Here is a 13,871-nt window from a genome sequence, read left to right on the forward strand (position 1 = left end):
GAGGGGGAAGGCGGGATAGAAAACATAATGGTTATGCAAAGAGACTCTTGCTTGGGGCTTGAAGTCCCAGGTTCAATTCCCCACACCGCCATAAACCAGAGCTGAGCAGTGCTCTGGTAAAAAAAAAAAAAAAAAAAAATCTGCTAGATTGTTCTCCGCAGCCTATTCAAACTCTAACATGCAAGTAAGCACGCCTAACCTTGCCGTATTTTGATATTTGGATCCAGTTCGTTCCTTGCTTTGTCCCCCGCCCCCACGCGGGCACACACACACACAGTAAAGAGGAAATCAGCCTTTCTTAACTCACTGTGCATTTGTTTCTCCTAACCATGCCTTTCTCTACCCCTCCGCATTTCTTTGTTCCTTTTTTTAGTAAGAGCACTGCTCAGGTATGGCTGGTGGTGCAGGGGACTGAACCTGAGACCCTGGAACCTCAAGCATAAAAGTCTTTCGTAGAACCATTATGCTGTCTCCCCAGATCTTAATCTAATCGTAAACTCCAACTCTTTTTTCCCTTTCTTTATTTAGTTTTTTTTTTTTTAATATTTTATTTACTTATTGGGTAGAAACAGAAATCAAGAGGGAAGGAGAAGATAGAGAAGGAAAGAGACACCTGCAGCAAAGATTGACCACTTGTGAAGCTTTTCTTCTGCAAGTGGGTGCTGGGTTTTGAACTTGGGTCCTTGTAATGTGTATTCTGCCAGGGATGCCACTGCCCAACCCCAAAGCCTAACTATTTCATGAAGTCCACTTGGGTTTGCATGGATATTTCTTTAATAGCGTCATGTATGTGAGTACTGTATTCTTTCCTTGTCTGGTACAAAGCAACTTACTAAGTACTGGAATGAATGTTATATACTTAATGTGTTTCTTTTAAATCCTTGTATAACAAGTTCTTGATTTAGATTATCTTATCCCTGTTTATAGATTGGAGACCTGAGATTCAGAGAAGCCTAGTAACTTTAGACTTTAGTTCACTGTTTGTTTGTTTCATTTTATTGGATAGGATAGAGAGAAATGGAAAGAGATGGGGGAGATGGAGAGAGAGAGAGAGAAAGATAAACACCTGAAGACCTGCTTCACCTCTTGTGAAGTGCCCCCTACAGGTAGGGAGCCAGAGGTTCAAACTGGATCCTTGCACTTAGTACTATGTGTGTTTAACTAGGTGCACCACTGGTTATAATATGGGTTTGTTTGTTTTTTAAATATTTTGTTTATTTTAATGTGAGAGAGACAAAGATGTGGTGACGGTGTGCTCTCCCAGGGCCAGTCATTCATGGCGAATGGGACCACTCTTCTCACTCTGCCCACGGGCCTCCCGCCAGTGCAACCTTCTGGCCTGACCTGGCTCAGCGCTCCCCGCCCCTCCCGCTTTGGCAGGATCGGGGTCCTCTGACCTCACCGCTCCCTTGCTGGGCTCTGGGCTTTGTCCAGTCTGTAGCGGGATTGGCCCTCCTTGCAGTGGCAGAGAGCTAAAAAAAGAATGAAAGAAAAAAGAAAGATATATACATGCATATATGTAGAGAGAGAGTGAGGGAACAGAGCACTGCTAAGCCCTGGTTTAAGGTGACCATAGGGACTGAATCTGGAGCCTCTGACATTAGAATCTTGCAGGACAATTATGCTATCTCCCCAGCACAGTTCATTATCTCTTTTTTTTTTTAAAAAAAAAAAAAAACCTCTTCATACTTTATTACAGAAAAATCTTGCATGATTTACTTTTCACCAGTCTGTTCTGGCATGCTCCTGATGATATCAGAATCACCTGGATCAATGATGGCCAGTTGCAGGCTCTGTAGTATTTTCCACGTGCTGAGCCTAATTCAATTATTATTGCCACTGTAGTGATGGACACCAGTTTTGGCCAGCATAGCGTAGTACTCAATTTATGATTTCCTCAAGTTGTTGGCAAGGATAACCAGCTTGGCTTTGCCTTGTCTGATCATCTTCAGAGTCTGCTTGTATCCCAGCACATACTTCCCACTTTTCATCACCAGCTGGAGCCTCGAGTTGATCGACTCCAGCGACTTTTTGTCTTATTTGCAGCCACCATCTTCCTGCCTTAGGTAAGGATGGCCCCCAACCAAGAGCAGCGCCAAGATGACCAGGGAGAGAACAGTTCATGATCTTTTAAACACCTATTTCAGCATGGATAGAATACATTTGGATAGAATACATTCCTTGCATGTGTGGGGCCCAGGTTAGGTTCTGTCCCTGACACTGCATATAACCATGCAGTAATCTGGCCTAAATCTTTGTGTTTTTGTTTTGTTTTGTTTTGGTTTTGCCTCCAAGGTTATTTGGGCTTGATGCTGACACTACAAATCCATTGCTCCTGGTGGCCTTTTATTTATTTTCATTTTGGGGGGGTATAGGATAGACAAATTGGGAAAGGATGGGAAGATGAGAGAGAAAGATAGACACCTGCAGACCTGCTTCACTGCCTGTTTCTTCTTCTAGCGTTTGCCCTTCTTCCGTAGCCAGTTAAGCGACCCCACTGCAGGTGGGGAGCTGGGGACTCAAACCTGCGCTAGTGACCCTTGTGCTTCATACTATATGTACTTAACCTGGTGCGCCACCGCCCACTCTCATTTTTAATGATTTTTGACCAGTGTGCCTCTGCTTTTCAGTGATGGTGTGTGTGTGGGGGGGGGGGGGAATTGAACCTAGGGCTTCAGAGTCTCAGGCATGAAAGTCTCTTGCATAACCATTATGCTTTTTCTCCACCCCAGGTCTGAATCCTTAAGAAGGGAGGAATGGGGGGGGTTGAGCAGTATAGCAGCCATTTAAGTGCAAGGACTGGAGTAAAGATCCCGGTTTGAACCCAAGGCTCCCCACCTTCAGGGGCGTCACCTCACAAGCAGTGAAGCAGGTCTGCAGGTGTCTATCTCTAACCCTCTCTTGTCTTCCTCTCCTCTCTCGATTTCTTTATGTCCTATCCAACAACAATGACATCAGTAACAACAATAGTAACTACAGCAATAAAACGAGGGCAACAAAAGGGAATAAATAAATAAATATTTTTTTTAATCTTTAAAAAGAAAAAAGGGAGGAATGACTGACCTCAGTGGTAGAGTACTTACCTTGCATGGATAAGGCCTTAGGTTCAATCCTCAGCACAGAGAATAAAACAAAATTATTTCACAATACTAAGTTGCCTTAATAATAAAATATCTCATAAGTAACACATTGCATATGCCATATATGCACAAAAATATTTCTGTTGGGGAGGGGTTAGGGGTAAGCATAATGCTTATGCAAAGAGACTCTCATGCTTAAGACTCTGATGTCCCGAGTTCAATCCCCTACACCACCATAAGCTAGAGCTGAGCGGTGCTCTGGTTAAAACAAACAAACAAACGGGGCTGGGTGGTGGCGCACCTGGTTGAGAGCACATGTTGCAATGTTCAAGGACCCAGGTTCGAGCCCCCGGTCCCTACCTGCAGGGGAAAATCTTTGCAAGTGGTGAAGCAGTGCTCTGTCTCTTTCCCTCTCTATCTCCCCCTTCCTTTCAACTTCTGGCTATCTCTATCAAATAAAAGAAAATTTAAAAAAACCAAACAAACAAAAAATAATTCTATTGGATTTTCACTACAACAGTATATAAAGGTTCTAGAACGCCTTCAATTAGCTTTATTGGAGGAGGATAGGATTTTGCAATTGCAGGATTTTGCCATTCTCACTGGATTTTTTTTTTTTTTTTTAAGATAAAGGGAGAGAGAAGGATACCACACCTGTCATGTGGTGTTAGAGTGTGTGCTAGATGAGTTCTCTCCAGCTTCCTTAATTAGAGTTTGTTTGTTTACCACCAAGCTTATTGCTAGGGCTAGATGCCTGCATAGCACCATCTCTTTCTCTCTCTCTTTCACTCTCTCTTTCTCTTTTGTACAGAGGCCAAGAGACAGAGAATGTAGGAGGGACACTGCACAGCACTGTTCCATTACTTGTGAAGGCTACGCCCAGACCCCCTTCAGGCACTCCCATATAATGGCCCAGGGTTCAAACCTGGGTCCATGGTAACATGTGCTCTCTTACTAACAGGCCACCTGCTGGCCTCACCTGTACACTAGTCTTATAATTGTGTTATAGATTCACAAATTATTAGCTAAGTGTAGGCAAAGAACAGCGTTCTATCTTTTTATGAATGCCCAATTGCAGTTGAAGTGTATTAAGTGCTTAATAAAATGACTTCATTGAATGAAAAAACCCTGAATTATTTGAGCCAAGGAAGATATAGATGGCAGAGTAATGAATGGTTCCCTCAAATCTCTCTATGTCCTAATTCCTGAAACCCGGGCATATGTTATATTATGTGACTAAAGGGAATTTGGAGGTAGGTGGAATGAAAGTTACTAATCAACTGGCTCTATACTAGGAAGATTATCCTGGTGGCCCGATGGTGGCACACTTGATTATTACACTTTACAGTGCACAATGTCCCTGGGGGGGGGGGAGATTTTTGAGTGGTGAAGCAGTGCTGCAGGTGTGTCTTTCTGTCTCTAAACCTCTATCATCCCTTTCCACCTCAATTTCTGTCTGTAATCAATAATAAATAAACGGGGCCAGGTGGTGGCGCACTTGGTTAAGTGCACATATTACAATGTCCAATGACCCAGGTTCAAACCCCAGGTCCCCCACCTGCAGAGGAAAAGCTTTGCAAATGGCAAGGCAGTGCTGCAGGTGTCTTTCTATCTCCCCCTGTCCTCTTGATTTCTGGCTGTCACTATCCAATAAATAAAGATAATTTTTAAAAAATAATAAAGACAATAAAAAAATTAAAGAAAACAAATCCTCTAAAAAAAGAATTATCTCCCCACCTGCAGGGGAGTCACTTCGCAGATGGTGAAGCAGGTCTGCAGGTGTCTTTCTCTCCCCCTGTCTTCCCCTCCACTCTCCATTTCTCTCTGTCCTATCCAACAACAATAATAACTACAGTAAAACAACAAGGGCAACAAAAGGGAATGAGTAAATAAAACTAATATTTTTTTTAAAAAGAATTATCAGCTGGTTAAGCACAGGTGACGCAAAGCGCAAGGACCTCCGTAAGGATCCCGGTTCAAGCCCCCAGCTCCCCACACCTGCAGGGGAGTAGCTTCACAAGTGGTGAAGCAGGACTGCAGGTGTCTATCTTTCTCTCCCCCTCTGTCTTGCCCTCCTCTTTCCATTTCTCTCAGTCCTATCTAACAACAACAATAATAACTACAACAATAAAACAACAAGGGCAACAAAAGGGAATAAATAAATAAAATATAAAAAAAATACTTTAAAGAAAAAGGATTATCCGGATTACCTGGTAGGTTTTTCAGAACTATAAAGATATGGAAGAGGGAGTGGCCGGGTGATGGTGCACCTGGTTGAGCGCACATGTTACAGTGCTCAAGGACCCGCGTTAGAGCCCCCGGTTCCCACCTGCAAGGGGAAAGCCTTGCAAGTAATGAAGCAGGGCTGCAGGTGTCTCTCTCTGTCTCTCCTCCTATCACCCCCTTCCCTCTCCATTTCTGATTGTCTCTATCAAATAAAATAAAGATTAAAAAATTAGTAAAAATAAATAAAATAAAATAAAAAGATATGGAAGAGGGAGATAGAAGAATCAAAGTCAAGATGATGGTACTTGACAATGTGTCGTTTTTGCTGGGCTGGCTTTGTGGGCGGGAGACAGAGATGACCAGAGACTCATGGCTGAACTGAGAACGCAGTTCAATCTTTATTCACGAGTGGGGATGCGGTTCAACAAACTAATCTAATCACAACCCAATTCTGTCCTGCATCTCTCTCCTCTGGCAGAAGAGTCAGGAACAAAGTAGATAGGGGGTGGAGAGAAGCTCGAACCAGTGATGACTAAACCAAATGTCCCAGAAGCGGGGGGGGGGGGGGGGGGGAGGGGGAGACCAAACCAATGTCCTGGAGACAGGGGGGTGCCCAGCCAACAGTGGACGTGCAAACAGAACACATAGCAAGCAACACAAGCGAACCCAATGTGATGATAAAAATAGAAGGCTTCACAAGCAGAATCCAGAAGCATACCAACAATTCCCCCTTTTCTTTTTAACTAATGGCCATAGTATCAGGAGTGTGGGGTGAACAGAAACCTATATCGTACAGGCATTTTCAAAAAAAAACTGGCACAAGACATGGAGGAACAAGTAAGAGAGCAGCAAGAACCAGTGTGATGCCAAGGGAAGGTCTGAGGGGGTCGTTTCTTGCCTCAAAGTGCAAGGCTTATCAGGCTAAAGGACATTTCTTGCCTCTGGGGGGCACTTCATGCCTCAACGGGTGTTTTTTTGCCTCTGGGGGCATTTCATGCCTCAACGGGTGTTTCCTACCTCTGTCAGCATTACCTAGCAAGGGGGGGTGTGTGGCCTATAGAGTCCCAAAGCAGCTGGCTACTGTCAGTCTTTGAGAAACCCAGCAGCATAAAGGGAAGCTGCTGTGGAGTTGTGTACCAGTAAGTCCGATAGAAGTGCCAGTCCAAAGTAGACCACAGAAGAAATGCCAGGGGGTGAAATGATGCATGTCTATCAGGAAGGTCAGCCACTGGAATTCCGCTTTTCTGTAGAGAGTGAGCTGGAACCGCCAAAACGTGACAGGCAAAGCAGAAGCAGGAAGGGCAGACAGGCAGTAAGAAAGTTCTGTCCTTGGAGTCTGTGAATCAGGTTCTTCAGGTCGCGTGCGGTCACATCATTGGTTTGGGGGGTGCTCTGTAGTCATGTCATCTTGTGGGCGATGTCAGAGAACAGGGGTTCAAATGGATTTCTTGAACCAGATTATCGAGATCTCACCATGTAGCATCATGAGTCCCTGGAGGACGTCCTAGTCCAAAAAGCTCTTTGAAATTCCATTTAGGGTGCTTCTGGCGGTTTTTGCTGGATTGCTGCAGGCACCCATTTTTAAAAATGTCTTCCCATAGAAGAAAGAACCGAATCAGGAGGGCAGAACCAACCACGTGTTTCCACTTTTGGGGACCACCAGGGCAAGGGAGAACAGAACGCTCCCCAAGTCAGAGTAGTCTCTCTTTGAGAGAAACATGCGAGAGGTAGTCCAGAAAGTCCCAGGGGAAATCTCCACACATCTCCCAAGCTCCACGATCACAGCCACAAGGAACCAAAGTGTGGCCCAGAGTGACTCTGCGGAGGCGGGACCCGCGTTCTCATGGACTCTGCAGCCCACAGGGGCCCGTGGATGGCGGTGAAAGACGTGGAGACCAAGAGAGCCGCAGGACCGTGTGCCGCACTAGCCTCGACAGTGGATAGGTAGCCAAATGGCTTTACTTATCTGGTGGATGGGCGGGTTAGGTCCCACGTTGTTGTTGGTCCTTGTTCAGGCGCCATTTTGTTGTTTTTGCCAGGCTGGCTTCGTGGGTGGGAGACAGAGATGACCAGAGACTCATGGCTGAGCTGAGAACACAGTTCAATCTTTATTCACAAGCGGGGATGCAGTTCAACAAACTAATCTAATCACAACCCAATTCTGTCCTGCATCTCTCTCCTCTGGCAGAAGAGTCAGGAACAAAGGAAATACCTACATAGGGGGCGGGGAGAAGAAAGAAGCTCTAACCAGCGATGACTAAACCAAATGTCCCGGGCGGGGGGGGGGGGGGGGGAGGACCAAACCAATATCCTGGAGGCAGGGGGGTGCCCAGCCAACAGTGGACATGCAAACAAAACATAGCAAGCAACACAAGCGAACCCAATGTAATAATAAAAAACAGAAGGCTTCACAAGCAGAATCCGGAAGCATACCAACAACAATGGTCAGCTGGTGGGGCACTGGGTTAAGCACACATAGTATGAAGCATAAGGATCCTGGTTCAAGCCCCTGACTCCCCACCCGGGGTGGGGAATTACTTTACAAGCAGTAAAATGGGTCTGCTGGTGTCTATCTTTCCCTTTCAATTTCTCTCTGTCCTATCCAATAAAACAGAAAAAAAAAAATAATAACAACCAGGTACAGTGGATTCTTGGTGCAGGCACCAAGCCCCAGTGATAACCCTGGAGGCAAAAAAAAAAAAGGAAAGGAAAGGAAAGGAAAAGAAAGGAAAAGATGGTACTTGACAAATCTGACTAGTGATGGCTCAAGTTCAGCCTCTTATACCCTGAGCAAGTCCTTGCAGAGGACATAGCTCAGCAGGCAGAGATGCCTAAAGTATCCTGTTTAGTCCCTGCCTTTCCCATGCCAGATGCCACATGTGCTGGAGTGGTGGTCTGGTTTTACTTCACAGGAAAGAAATAAAATCTTAAAAACACTGGAAGTCAGGAAAACAGAGTATCCGGCAGACATTGATTTTTGGTCTCTAAAATGACATTTTTGTTTTATATGTCACTAAATTTATAAGAAAACATACAAAAAGAGTCAAGTCATGACTGGGTTGCAGAGAAATCTGCTTGCCTGAGAATGTGGTTTTGTGCTTTAAAAAATCATGTGATTGTACTCAGGTGTCAGCAACTACTGTACTCCACCATCCCCACAATAAAAATGAATAAGAATGTGCTTTAGCTGAAATTGCTATTTATTTATTTATTGAATAGAAATGCAGAGAAATTGAGAGGGAAGAGAGAGAGACAGAGAGACACCTGCAGCACCATTTCAGTGCTCATGAAGCTTGCCTCCAGCGGGTGGGGACCAAAGGTTTGAAACTGGGTCCATCCTGGCACACTGTAATGTGTGCGCTTAACCAGGTGCGCCACCACCAGGCCCCTACCTGAAAATTTTTCTGTGAGCTAAGTGGTGGGCATCTAATGAAACTACCTCTATTTCCAGAATAGAGCAGGTGCTCCTGGTATCTGTCCTCAAACTATGGATGGGCAGCTGAGCTCATAATATTGCTATACAGCAAGCAGTCTTAGCTAAGCAACACTGAGACTTCCCCACTGGAGTAGAAATAAACATTTATTTCATGTGCTTCATTACTGGAGTGTTTTTTAAAATGCATTATAGATGATCAAAAACAAAAATCTCTTCAATATCAGCTTTTTTTATTTTCCAATGTGGCCAGGGCTTCACTGATGCTTCATATCTACACAGTTCCTCTGCGCTCAGCAGACTTTTCTTTTTGTTTGTTTGTTTTTTTTTCTTTTTCAAATTTGGGGTCAAGAGCAGAGAGGGAGAGACAGAGAAAAGGAGAGGGGGGGCCGGGTGGTGGCGCACCTGGTTGAGAGCACATGTTACAATACACGGGGGGGGGGGGGGGGGGGGTCGGGCAGTAGGGCAGTGGGTTAAGCGTATGTGATGCAAAGCGCAGGGTTCAGCTTTAGGATCCAGTTTGAGCCCCCAGCTCCCCACCTGCAGGGGAATCACTTCGCAGGTGGTGAAGCAGGTCTGCAGGTATCTATCTTTCCATTTCTCTCTGTCCTATCCAACAACAGCAACATCAGTAGCAACGATAATAATAACCACAACAACGATAAAAACAACCAGGGTAACAAAAGGGAAAAAATGGCCTCCAGGAGCAGTGGTGAACTGCGCCCCAACAATAACAGTGGAGGCAAAAAAAATGCACAAGGATCCAGTCCCCAGTCTCCACCTACGGGGAGAACTTCACAAGTGGTGAAGCAGGGCTGCAGGTGTCTCTATCACCCCATTCCCTCTCAATTTCTGGCTGTCTCAATCCAATAAATAAATAAATATTTTATTAAAAGAAAAGGAGAGACACCACAGTACCATCTCTGCTTATTGAGATTTATCTTATACTCCTAAGTGGTGTCTGAGGTGCACTTTACCAGGTGATACATCTCCTAGCCCCCATAACTTAGAGAAACTTAAGTTTTCAAATGTTAAGTGTTTCCTTTTTTTTTTTTTTTTTTTTTTTTTTTATCCAGAGCACTATTCAGCTCTGGTTTATGGGGGGAGATTGAACCTGGGGCTTTGGAGCCTCAGACTGAAAGTCTCTTTGCATAACCATTCTGCTATCTACCCCCACCCCAAAGTATTTCTTTATTTTGCCAACAGTGTCCTTATGCTGAATGACAAATCTACCACTCTTAGTGACTCCCATCCCTCTCTCTTTTTATAGGACAGAAAAAGGGAGAGAGAGGCACTTACTGCACTGCTCCACCACTTAGAAAACTTGCTCCCTACAGGTGGGGACTGGGCACTTGAACCCAGATCCTTCCATTTGTAACATATGCACTCAATCAGGTGCACCACCACCAGGCTCCTGTTTTCTCTTTAATTTTTTAAAAAAATTTTAAATGTTTTATTGTTGTAGTTATTATATTGTTTTTTTAAAATTTTTCCATTTTTTTAAAAAATGTTTTATTGTTGTAGTTATTATTGTTGTTATTGATATCGTTGTTGATAGGACAGAGAAATGGAGAGAGATGGGGATGAAAGAGAGAGGGAGAGAAAGACACCTGCAGACCTGCTTTACTGCTTGTGAAGCAACTCCCCTACAGGTGGGGAGCCAGGGACTGGACCCAGGATCCTTACACCAGTCCTTGCGCTTTGTGCCACGTGTGCTTAACCCGCTGCGCTATCCACCCAACTCCCTTCAATCAAATATTTTATACTGTTTTATTTTCTTTATCTTTCTATGGACTTTTTGTTAGTATTTTTTATTTATTTTTACCAGAGCACTACTCAGCTTAGGTTTTTTTTTTTTCTATTCTTTATTTATTTACTCTTTTTTGATGCCCTTGTCTTTTTTTATTGTTGTAGTTTTTATTGTTGTTATTGATGTTGTCATTGTTCGATAGGACAGAGAGAAATGGACAGAGGAGGGAAAGACAGAGAGGGGGAAAGAAAGATAGACACCTGCAGACCTGCTGCACCACCTGTGAAGCGACTCCCCTGCAGGTGGGGAGCCGGGGGCTCGAACTGGGATCCTTATGCCGTTCCTTGCACTCTGCGCCATGTGCACTTAACCTTCTGCTACCACCCAACTCCCTCAGTTTAGGTTTATGGTGGTGCTAGAGTTTGATTTTGGAACTTTGAAGCTTCAGGTAGAGTTTCTTTGCATAACCTGCCCTCTTACTATGAGTTTTACTTTTTTTTAATTATTTTTATTTATTGGATAGAGAGCCAGAAAACAAGAGGGAAGGGAGTGATAGAAAGACAGAGAGACATCTGCAACACTGCTTCACCACTCCCAAAGCTTTTCCCCTGCAGGTGGGGACTGAGGGCTCAAACCTGGGTCCTAGCACATTGTAACACATGGACTCAACCAGGTGCGCCACCAACTGGCCCCCTTTCTATGATTTTTAAACAGTAACTACTACTCATTATACACAGCTGTACTTTGTGTCCAGCTAGACCTTCTACTTCTGACAAGAAGTAAATTTTGGGAAATTTATTTCCCATATCTGTTTCTCACATGACTAGTTGCCTCAAGTAGAACAAACTAACATGCTTATTTTGCAGAATTTTACTTTTGAGTCCTATTCTCAGTAACTGCTTGTCAGCTTATATGAGAGAAATCACTGTTTTAATTGATTGGATTGACAAATGAACTTGTCAGTTACTTTGAAGAACTGTCGTATGTGTTACATTGGTTTGTTCTAGCCCTCCCCAAACCAAGAGAATTGGATCAGTCCAATTAATTTCGCGGGCCTGCTTGGCCCCGCCCCAAGGAACCCTGAGGGAGGGTTCCTGAGTTCATGAGTTCGAGAGTGTCTGAGTTCGAGAGTAAGGGAGAGGGTTCCTGAGTTCGAGAGTGCCAGAGTTAGCCAGAGTTCCTGAGTTCCTGAGTTCGAGAGTTTCAGGGTTACAGAGTAAGAGAGAGTTCCAGTGTGCCAGAGTTTCAGAGGGTTCCCGAGTACGAGAGTTCATGAGTTCGAGAGTAAGGGAGAGGGTTCCTGAGTTCGAGAGTGCCAGAGTTCCTGAGTTCCGGAGTTCGAGAGTGCGAGAGTGCGAGAGTTTCTGAGTTCGAGAGGAAGGGAGAGGGTTCCTGAGTTTGAGAGTGCCAGAGTTAGCCAGAGTTCCTGAGTTCCTGAGTTCGAGAGTTTCAGGGTTACAGAGTAAGAGAGAGTTCCAGTGTGCCAGAGTTTCAGAGGGTTCCCGAGTACGAGAGTTCATGAGTTCGAGAGTAAGGGAGAGGGTTCCTGAGTTCGAGAGTGCCAGAGTTCCTGAGTTCCGGAGTTCGAGAGTGCGAGAGTTTCTGAGTTCGAGAGTAAGGGAGAGGGTTCCTGAGTTCCAGAGTAAAAGAGAGAGTGCTTGCGCCGCCGCAAAGAGAGAGCAGAGTTCTGTTTGGTGATTAGTTTGTCTTAGTTTGTGAATCGTTGTTCCTGAATAAAGAAATACAGCTGCCCTGCCCAGCCGTTGTCTCCGCGTCTCTGTTCACCACCGTGAAGCCAGCCCGGCCAGCTGGAGCCGTCCGAAATTTTAACAACAAAGAACAATGGTAAGATACACATTCTCATAACTTTTTTAAATTTCTTTATTGGGGAATTAATGTTTTACATTTGACAGTAAATATAATAGTTTGTACATACATAACATTTCTCACTTCCATATACAATACAACCTCCACTAGGTCCTCTGTTGTCCTGCTTGGACCTGTATTCTCCCCCCCACCCATTTTCACCCACCCCAGAGTTTTTTACTTTGGTGCAACATGCCAATTCCAGTTCAGGTTCTATGTGTGCTTTCTCTTCTGATCTTGTTTTTCAACTTCTGCCTGAGAGTGATAGCATCCCATATTCATCCTTCTGTTTCTGACTTATCTCACTTAACGTGATTCCTTCAAGCTCCATCCAAGATGGAGTGAAGAAGGTGAATTCACCATTTTTAGTAGCTGAGTAGTATTCCATTGTATGTATGTGTGTGTGTGTGTGTGTGTGTGTGTGTGTGTGTGTGTGTGTGTGTGTGTGTGTGTGTGTATATATATATATACCACAACTTGCTCAGCTACTCATCTGTCGTTGAACACCTGGGTTGCTTCCAGGTTTCGGCTATTACAAATTGTGCTGCTAAAAACATATGTGTACACAGATCTTTTTGGATAGATGTGTTGAGTTCCTTAGGATATATCCCCAAGAGAGGAATTGCAGTGTCATACGGTAGGTCCATTTCTAGCCTTCTGAGAGTTCTCCAGACTGTTCTCCACAGAAGTTGGGTCAATTGACATTCCCACCAGCAGTGCAGGAGGGTTCCTTTGACCCCACAACCTCTCCAGCATTTGTTGTTGCTACCTTTTCTGATGTATGACATTCTCACAGGAGTGAAGTGGTATCTCACTGTTGTCTTGATTTGCATTTCTCTGACAATCAAAGACTTCGAGCATTTTTTCATGTGTTTCTCAGCCTTTTGGATCTCTTCTGTGGTGAATATTCTGTCCATATCCTCTCCCCATTTTTGGATGGGGTCATTTGTTTCCTTGTTGTTGATTTTGGCAAGCTCTTTATATATGTTGGTTATTAAACTCTTGTCTGATGTATGGCATGTAAAGATCTTCTCCCATTCTGTGAGGGGTCTCTTGGTTTGGGTAATGGTTTCTTTTGCTGTGCAGAAGCTTTTTAATTTGATGTAGTCCCATAGGTTTATGTTTGCCTTAGTTTTCTTTGTAATTGGATTCGTTTCATTGAAGATATCTTTAAAATTTATTTGGAAAATGTTCTGCCAATATTTTCCTCTAAGTATCTGATAGTTTGTGGTCTAACATCCAAGTCCTTGATCCACTTGGAATTTACTTTTGTATTTGGTGAAATATAGTCGTTCAGTTTCATCCTTTTGCATGTTTCAACCCATTTTTTCCAACACCATTTGCTGAAGAGACTCTGCTTTTCCCATTTAATAGTTCTGGGCACTTTTGTTAAAGATTAGATGTCCATAGGTGTGGGGGCTTACTTCCAGGCTCTCAATTCTATTCCACTGGTCAGTGTGTCTATTCATGTTACAGTACCAAGCAGTTTTGATCACAACAGCCCTATAATACAGTT

The 13,871-nt window shown here is 44.1% G+C and overlaps 1 protein-coding gene and 1 pseudogene across 3 annotated transcripts in view; one reads left to right on the plus strand and one right to left on the minus strand.

Annotated features, from left to right (window-relative positions):
- The window catches only part of DAP3 (death associated protein 3), a 56,048-nt gene that overhangs the window by 1,138 nt on the left and 41,039 nt on the right, over positions 1–13,871 (plus strand). The window lies entirely within an intron of this gene.
- On the minus strand, positions 1,542–2,053 carry LOC103115611 (large ribosomal subunit protein eL30-like; annotated as a pseudogene).

Source organism: Erinaceus europaeus, chromosome 11, assembly GCF_950295315.1.
Source record: "Erinaceus europaeus chromosome 11, mEriEur2.1, whole genome shotgun sequence".
NCBI lineage: Eukaryota > Metazoa > Chordata > Mammalia > Eulipotyphla > Erinaceidae > Erinaceus > Erinaceus europaeus.